The sequence below is a fragment of the Pinus tabuliformis genome, chromosome 6 (genome assembly GCF_031772625.1).
Source record: "Pinus tabuliformis cultivar Carrire ecotype Pingquan chromosome 6, CPIR1, whole genome shotgun sequence".
NCBI lineage: Eukaryota > Viridiplantae > Streptophyta > Pinopsida > Pinales > Pinaceae > Pinus > Pinus tabuliformis.
In genome coordinates this window covers 1,869,726,193-1,869,736,306 of record NC_142292.1, presented here as the reverse complement: position 1 = coordinate 1,869,736,306, position 10,114 = coordinate 1,869,726,193, and the positions used below count along the sequence as shown (strand labels likewise).

The following is a 10,114-nucleotide window of genomic DNA, read 5'->3' as shown; positions in this document are numbered from 1 at the left end:
AGTGTTATCAAACCAAGTGTTTCTCATTAGGGAGCCACGATGGTGTCTGTTATCGAGAGCTAATAAAATTGACCATTAATTACAAATATCCTTTTCCCTACAGAGATGATATATTTGATCAATTAAGAAGGGAAACAATATTTTCAAAGATAGACCTTAGATCATATTACCATCAGTTAAGGATAAAAGATGAGGATATACACAAAAAAACATTTAGAACAAGGTATGGACACTACGAATTTGTAGTACTACATTTGGTCTTACTAATGCACCTGCTACCTTTATGTGCTTAATGAACAACATGTTTAGTAAGTACCTAGACAAATTTGTATTGGTTTTCGTTGACGATATTCTGATATACTCAAAAAACCAAGAAAAACGTGAAGATAATTTAAGAATAGTAATGTAGACTTTGAGAGAATGCCAATTGTGTGCATAGTTTAGTAAGTGTGAATTTTATAAAGATAAAATTTAGTGCTTGGGCCATGTTATATGTAATGAAGGCATATATGTTGATCTTGAAAATTTTAATGACATTTTAAACTGGCTAGTACCTAAAGACATAGAAGATATCAAGTCCTTCATGGGCATTACTAGTTATAAAAGGTTTATTGAAGGATTTTCTGAAGTAGCCTATCTCATCACTTCTCTTCAAAGGAGAGTGAAATTTAATTGGACAACAAAGTGTCAAAAGAGTTTTGAAAAGTTAAAACACCTATTAATTGTAGCCCGAATATTAAATATTGTGGATTCAAAAAAAGACATTGTGGTGTGTACTAATGCATGCCTTGAAGGGATGAGTTGTGTGTTAATGTAGGAAAACTATGTAGTTTATTATGAATCAAGAAAATTGAAACCTCATGAAAAGAACTATGATGTTTATGGCTTGGAATTAGTTGTTGTTATAAATGCATTGAAGATGTGGGGACATTACTTACTTGGAAAAAGCTTACACTTATTACTGACCACATAAGTCTAAAATATTTTTTTCAGTCAATATGAGTTGAATGCCCAATAGCCTAGGTGGATGGAATTCTTGAGTGAATTTGAATTTGGCATCAATCACATAAAAAGTAAAGAGAATAAGGTTGCATACACCCTAAGAAAAAGTGAAAATCAATTAACTAAAATTTCTGTTAGTAGTGCCAAGGCATATTTTGCATAACATATACAATTTTTAGCTCAGAAAGATGAGGTTTATGTAAAGTTGCAATTAAAATTATAGCATACGTAATTGCCTAGTTATGAAGAAAATCAAGATAAATTGTTAAATTGTAGAAACCAAATTTATGTTCCAAATGAAGTTGCATTGAAACAACTTGTTCTAAATGAAAATCACCAGAAACCTTTCTGAGGATATCCTGCATATCAGAAATGATCACAACATTAAGAAATTAATTTTATTGGTCAAGAATGAAATGAGAATTGGCTGAGTATTTGGCTAAATGTTTTGAGTGTTAATGAGTGAAGGTAGGGTACATACACCTAGCTAGGCTACTAAACCCTTTACCCATTCCAGAGAGGAAGTGAGAGGTTATTTCTTTAGAATTTATCACTGGTATTCCAAGAAATATAAGATAACATGACCCTGTTTTGGTCATTGTGGATAAATTAAGTAAAGGAACCCATTTTATACCTATCCACTCTACCTTTGAAACAACCCAAATTGCAGATATATTTATGAAGGAAATCTTCTAGTTACATGGAATACCGGAAATAATGATATTAGACAGGGATGCTAAGTTTAATTCTAACTTATGGAAGATAGTGTTTGGAGGAATGAGTATGCAACTGAAATTTACCATAACCTACCATCCTCAAATAGATGATCAAAGAGAAAGGAAAAACCAGATTTTGGAAGATATGTTATGAATGTATGTTATGGATCAACCCACTAAGTGGGAATATTATTTTCACTTTGAAAAATTTGCATACAATAATAGTTATTAGGTGTCTATAAAAACTAGCCCATTTTAAGTTATGTATGGGAGGAAGTGTCACACTCCTTTAAGTTGGAGTCAACAAGAAGGAAGGTTGGTGTTAGGCCTATATGTCCTTCAAGAAATGGAACAAGTAGCAATAAAAATAAAACATTTAAAGGTTGCCCAAGATAGGCAAAAATGCTATGAAGATCAAAATAGGATGCACAAAGAATTCAAATACATCAAAGTAAAACCAAAGAAGAGCACATTGGGACTAGGAACTTGTTCTAAATTAGCACCAAGGTTTTGTGGACCATTCGAGATACTAGCTAGAGTTGGGTCGATGGCTTAATAGCTAGCATTGCCAAGCCATATAAAAGTGCATACTTGTTTCATTCCTCTTTATTGAAAAAGCATGTTCATGCACTAGTACAAAATGGTTAATTAGTTATTAAAAAAAGACTAAAATTTGCATATAAATGACAATTTTTCAGTCGGTGACCAATAGTAGCTAATTTACAGTATCTTATAACACGACCAACTTTTAGTCATTTTTAACTTAGTCATTAATTGGTTGTCTCAATTTTATCATCTAGTAGTATATTTAGTCATAAGTTTGGTAATTATTTTAGTCATTGATTTAGTGATTAATTGCCACAATTAATGACCAAATATACCACAAAATATATTACTATATGATCACCCATGAAAATCAATTAATGACCAAAGCTATATGACCAAAATGTTGGTCGTGTTATAAGATACTGTAAATTATCTACTAATAGTCATATATATGCAAATTTTAGTCATTGTTTGAAACCAATTAATGACCAAAGAAGTATGACTAAATTTTGGTCATGTTATAGGATACTGTAAATTAGCTACTAATAGTCGTATATATATGCAAAATATAGTCTAAATTTGTAATAAAAAATTTATCATTTGCAGTAGTCATTTATCTTTTTTTTGGTAGTTTCATATTCATTATATAAATGACTACTTTAGTAGTTTATATTCATTTCAATAACTTTCATTAATAATCATTATAAATGACTAATTTAGTCGTATATTCATTTTATTTATGTTCATCATTAATCAATATAAACTAATAATTTAGTACTTTTACATTGATTTTATGCATCTATTATTAATCAACATAAATTAATTAGTATGATTTTGCAATTAAATTAAAAAAAATGTCATACAATGTGCATGTTCATCTAATATGAAAACGAAAAGTTACATATGTTAATTACAATACTAAACAATATCAAGTGCAACTATAAATAATTTCAACCACATAAATTATATTATATGAAATTTCAAGTATTACAATATGAGTTTCCAACTTAATATTAGTTGGACTACAATTTACACATGAAATGTTGTTTCATCACTTCAAAACATTATCATTGTGTTGCCAAGGCATTGCGGGTGAATTCACCAACTCTGAAGACTTGACCATCAATCTCTATGTGTGTCTTATGTGGGATATTGGATCTAAGGGTATCACTAGACCAGTTATTTTATCTCTCTCTTTTTCCATTTGTCGCTCCAATGTTATTGTTCTCCTTTTTCTTCAATTCCTCCATTTGACCATCAATACTGAGTTTCTTTTCTAAAAACAAAAGAAGATATAATGCAGAGTGTAAGACAATAAATACGATGAATACTAGAAAGTAAACTAAAGTAGACTATAAAGAATTTATATGACATATACCTCAACATTAGCAATGTCAAAGCCATTTTTCCCCATAAAAGCAAGAAACTCAAACAAGTTTTCTTCAGTTGGGCGACAGTGTCCACTATGTGGCTAGATAACCTATATAAACAAATAAAATAAAACGCCACCATAGAAAATAACGTCATAATAACTTAATATTCAACTTTTAAGGAAAGCTTACACACAATCATGCCAACTAAGTTACATGTTAAAAAGCTAAAGTTGTAGATAAGTTGTGAAAAAAAATAATCTGAGGTTTGATGTCTAATCCTTATCGTTTTATTCACAACAACATTTAATTCTATAACGCATGAACTTGGTCAAGTATATAAACAACATGTGCTCAAATAACATGAACGTAAATTTTTCTAATAGTCATGATTTTTTTTTTAACACAAAATAGTTAAAAAGATTTCAATCAATATCGTGTAATACCAATTTCATTTTCAAGCTTTGGTTGTTGTTTAACTGGACATGATACTAAGTATTTTCAGTTTCATAGTTAAAAGACAACAAAATAAATAAAAAATAAACAAAATGTTCAAAATACAATCAAACAATAAAGAGAAGATATCATGGAATGACATTGCAATTATAAAAAAATTATTTACCTGTCCATCGATGTCTTGTCTGGCATTCCTAAGACATTTTCTTGCTCAAAATAACCATGAGGTGAAAGAATCATATCCATGACATGCTTTGCATTGTCTCCCAATCCTTTTTCCAATCACATTTCCTGTAACCTACCCACACCAGAGTCAAGTAACAAACAAACAAAGGCATTGACATTTGTTTTTATCTTTTATATCTATAAAATTTGAATATTATTTGTTTCAAGAACATATTAATTCATATTTAAATCTTCCCTGTCATGAGAAGGTATCAATCAAGTAGGACATAAAAAAATTCAACCTCAATGAGGTCCTCAAACAATTTCTACAATATCAATATTTTTATTTTGTGATATTTTGGTAGAAAAAAAACATATCTACAAAAGAAAAATCCATATATTACTTATGTTCAAACTCTGTATATGGTGTATTCTTAGGAATCTTTTTAAAATGTTCATTTTCCTTTACCAAAGAAGACTGTAGCTTGGTTAAACTCTATATCCTTTCATTTAGCATCAGTTTCTGCAAGATAAATGTCACACATTATTCTTTCCCATTTCTCAACATGCTACATATGATAAATTGAAAGTCACATAAAACCAAGAGAAAACCATTTTCTAACCAAAACAAACAAACAAACAGTGCCTCTAATAAAATTTCACACCTCATAAATTACTCTGCCATGTGCTTAGGCTAAAGGTGAGATTATTTGAATCATATTTAGGTCATATTTAATGGGATATTTGTATGTTTACCGTGATGTCAATTTGGTGTTAAAAGCAATATATAAATCCAGGTTATTATCAATGAAATTCAAGTATAATTCAGAAAAATAGCGTCATTGCAAGGTAGTGGAGAGAGAAATGTCTTCATAATTAAGTGAGACTACAGAGTGTTGAAACACCAAGCCAAAACTTCAAAGCCGACATGTGTGGGATGCCAAATGCAAAAATACTACAAATAATTCTTGTAATTATAATGCAATAAGGTAGCTTCTTTATGACCTCATTGTTGTATAATGTATATATTTCCTGTACACAAATCAACCTAATATAAGCACTCATAATCTGTTATTTGCAAATCATTTCAATGTTTCCATTCACTTTAAAGAGAAATTAATCTATGGAAATTTATTTTGCTTACTTTCCACTTCCCTAGCATGTTTGTCATTAATATTAGAATTCTTCATTTAATATTACGTGTAATTTTATGTTGAACCATGCTATCCACGTAAAGGGATAGAAGTGACAATATTTTAACCATAAGAAATACCCTTACAACTTTTAATGGAATTCCTGGGCAAGCACGTAGTTAAATATCCTAGGCCAGAAGAGTGGAGTTGGGAAAATATCTTTAGAATCCCTCGAGTATTTGGTGATCTAGTAATTGGGATGGGATTCTTTTTCTAGGGGGTGACAATTGTATATTTGAAAAGCATGTCGGTGGTTGGGAGGAGATTCTGAAACCTGATCCCAATGCCATTTTAAATCACATTTTGTTGAATGTTTTATTAACTATATGGCTAAGGTACAAACTACAATGAGTTTTTCACCTCATGGTTATTTTGAGTAAGAAAATGTTTTAGGAATGCAAGACAAGACATTTATATGCAAATTTTAGTCACTTTTTAGTAACTAATTATCCTCTGCCCTAGACCTTGGAAATCCCATGTCAACCATCATAGAAATGGCAACCTCATTAGGGGGATGACCTCTAAAATGTTGACATGTGCTTCTATGAATACCAATTTTTATTCCTTTAACATCACCTATGGCAATGTATTTATGGGTAATAATGGAAACAACATAGGTAATCAAACATGGACTATAGTGACAAAACATTGGATTTCTCTAGATAGATAGAACATCATTGAGAACTTGAGCTTGTAGGGTGTGAACAAAAATCTATGGATCCCTTGGAACATTGATAGAGACTCCAAAAACTAGTTTCACTAACAACTGTGATGCAGAGGGCACAATTAATAGCTAAGAAGAATTCACAAGGTACTCCAAAATCCTGAAATAGCTTCATAATGTCTCTAAAAACAAAGGTGCATGGTCTAGCTTGTCATTTTCAATACCTTAGTCATTTCTTGTTTCCACTCCTTGTTGTGACATAATGGTACAGTCTACGGTAAATGACCTATTTCTTCAAAAGTATTCAAAAGACTTTTAATTGTACCATGAGCATAGAAACAATTCACCATTGATATATTGCACATTTCCTTTTAGTTGTCATATATAATTGATGTCATGTCATCCATAACCTTCCTCAAGTAGAGACACTTTGAAGAAAGTGATGACTCGAATTTAGACGAGCTACAGTTCTCAACGACATCAAGGTTGTCATGGAAATTTTTGGCAAGAAAAACCACCACTCTTGGCTATTGCACTAAGAACTATCATCACAACATCAATTGTGTACTACCAAAACCTTCACAAGATTCACATAGAACTATTGCTTTTCAGACTCAACCTTATTCATATTCTCTAAGTCTAGGAGATCAGGAGACTTTATTTTAACTTTTTGGGCTTGAGATGTCAACCCTAAATCTGCATATCTCCCAAACTGACGAAGACATTCTTGAAATCCCTTTGATAACATGGTCACTTCTTCTATGGAAATGGAGTCTCTTTTGTATAATAGAAAGATATTTAGGTTCAATGGAATAATGAGAAGAAATTCCATTCCTCATAGACACTACGTTCATTTATCGAACAAATGAAACTATGTTAGTGTCACTGTCAACTTCTGTACCTACTACATTTGGTGTGAAATTTCTAGTTGTAGGTGCTTGTTCAACCTCTTTCTTTACATCTACTTTTGAATCACTAACAAGAGATATATAAAAACTATTTCTTTGTACACCCTCCCTACATCCTTCAATATTTTCATCCCTAGAACCAATTTTAGGCATCATTGTTGTTGTGCTTTTTAGTAGATGTGTTGAAAAGGATAAACACCATCTAGACTTGAAAGGAATCTCAAAATTCTCATGTGTTGTGCTACCTCAATATCATGTCAACTTTGTTCCAACCAACAAATCCATGAATTCAATTCCAGGTTTCATGTGTTCTCTCAGAGTAGTACAAACAACCCTTGTGAGAGGAGATGAGTGCTATGATGAAAAATTCTTAAATGCAACAACAATATGTTGGCCACTTACAAATGATAATGGTAAGAGGGGTAAACCAAATAGTTGCAGCATGACCTCTATAACTTTTTTCTTAGCAAAACCCCCCATATGTATTTGTCTTATGCAAATTATTCTCTAAGAGATGTGTAGCATTGCTTATACAATCTAGAAAAAGGATTCAATGTTTGAAGACGAATTTTCAGCAAAAGTATCAACCCCCCAGCTCAGATGTTTCCCTCGATGATTCATCTCCATCCACTGAACTAACTATTTAATGTTATAAATCTATTTCCATGGGAACAAGCACAGAAGAGCTCGCACATTCTTGCAGCAGGGAAGACACTTCATCACCGTATCCAAGTTTTGTAATAGTACTTAAGGTTTCAATCAATACATCACTCCAATACCCCTCGAAGAAGCATAATTTCTCATAAGCTCATCCAAGGCAGATGATAAGGACCCAAGAGTCTCACTTGACAATTTTACTAAGTAGGTTTTTGATCTAAAAAATTCACAAAACATCTTATAGAATCAATCATTAATAGCTTGAAGACCAAGTTTATTAAGGCACAAAGTAACCAAACATTGTGGTATGCAAGCTATTGCATCTATAGAAGGGAGGACACCAACCATGATGGCATCCCAAAAAACATTAGGTAGACTAGCAACATCTAGAACAAAATGGAAAGTTGGATCTTTGTTAATAAGATCACTCATGACTATAGCTGAAAGTGAAAAGACCCCACCACCAAAGTCCTTTTATCTTCTAAATATAGTGCACACGAAAAATGGAAAAAAACTCTCTTCAGATCCATATAAGTAACAAAAAATTCTAGGTAACATACATCACTCATACCCACTTGCTTTCCAGACATAAATTCCAGGGATCCATGAGTTTCAAAATGCAAGACATGATCAGCCTTAAATATTTTATCCAAAAATGAGTAATAAGCAGCAAATCCATGGTGTGGACTTGTTGATTTTGCAAAAATAAGCCTCATTAGATCGCCTTCATATATGAAAGTTGGTTTCACTCCAATGAAAACATTGCCAAATTGTTTTCCATATACAAGTAGGTTCTCCCCATCATAATTAAGGTTCCCTGGAGGTTTGCCCCAATTTTCTTCCAAAGCCTTAGCATAAGGTGTGAGTTGTTGGTACTCTCTCACATTCATTTTGTAAGAAATATTAAGATTTGGGTTGTTGAACTTAACTTCTTTTCCATGAATTGTGTCTTCAATCAGTGCTTCAAAAGTATCTAGCAAACCTTCTACATTATATCCATCTGTCTTTAGTTCATGTAATACACTGAAAATTGAAGAGAATACATTGAGGTAGGTTGTAGTGCCAACATTGGATTTGTTAGGTGGGAAGTTAAATACATATACAACTATTTTCTTGTCCTCCTGCAAACATGCAAGTAATAATATATTGCATCAGTGAAAATTGTCATTACACCTAACTTCAATTATCTCAATTATGTTGTAACATGCAAAACAAATTGAAATGACATTTTGACATGATCACCTTTTCTATTTGCTTTAGCTGAGCCCACTTGATATCCTTGTACAAAATTGTTCAAAACACTTATGAAGTGGATGGGACTTGCATACACATCAATATAAAGAAGTTAGAAACACATTTTTACAGCCACTTCAAAAGGACCCTGCAACGGCTCAAGAGAAACTTTGATCCTACATATGTGTATGGTACCATGAACCCTATTTTGGTATTCTGACATCGATGTAATGATAATTTGATTTTCACAACAAGTTTAACAATTTTAGACAAATTATATTGTTAACAAATTACCTAATTGATGAACTTGCTGAAACAATGTTCATAAAAACAATGAAACCTGCTTATTCTTGCACCGCAGCCTGAGAAAAAAATCGGCTCCAAACCACCATCAAGCTCAAGATGCAACCTGAATTGGATGCAATCCCAAAGTGTTGGCAAGCCTTTCCTCTATAGTCTGGAACAGTAATGGCAATGCCACAATGTAGAGAACATCAAGCTTGGACAAAGCTTGTATAACACAAGGATGATCCTGTCTAGAAAATCCACCCACAAGTGTAAACACAGTCAAGGAAACCAAAAAATATACAAGAGATTTCTTTGTTATTGGATCATACAAGAAATGCTCCGCAAGGGGTGGAAAAATCTAATCCACCTAAAAATATTGGCACAACCTTTGCACCTCTATCTTCTAATTCCATCACAACAACAACATAGTGACTATCGTCACCAATAATAATGTGTATTCATTGCAAGGTGATACCAATGAATAGTGAATTTAGGTTTTTGAGTTCCTCATTTGCATACTTTCTAGTGAAATACCAATTAAAATACTCTTTAACATCATCATACATGTAAGGAGCGAGAGGGTACCATATTCCTGTGTCCAAATAGACAACCAGATCAACAAACTTCAATTGTGTTTCATTGAAAGCAGACACATACAACCCAACAATAATCTTAAACAATTTTTCAATATTCTCTAGGGATCGACCTAACCAAAACTGCAAACTCATGATATAGGCTCTAGCATCTTGAGCCTTTTTGCTTAGAAAATACTTGAGGACTTTGTGTAGGATCCTAACAAGCTTAAGCATGCTTTACTTAAAGCCCGATGACTTCTTATTTCTTTTAAAAATTTGAAATAAAGGACTTTTGTATTGGCCCAACTGATACATACTGACCATGGTTACCAGGTATCTAA

General features: G+C 32.3%; 2 pseudogenes; both read right to left on the bottom strand.

Moving 5' to 3' along the window:
* Positions 1 to 8,111: 8,111 nt before the first annotated feature.
* On the bottom strand, positions 8,112 to 9,133 carry LOC149266604 (magnesium-chelatase subunit ChlH, chloroplastic pseudogene; annotated as a pseudogene).
* Positions 9,134 to 9,204: 71 nt separating this feature from the next.
* On the bottom strand, positions 9,205 to 10,097 carry LOC149266603 (magnesium-chelatase subunit ChlH, chloroplastic pseudogene; annotated as a pseudogene).
* Between the last annotated feature and the right edge of the window lie 17 nt (positions 10,098 to 10,114).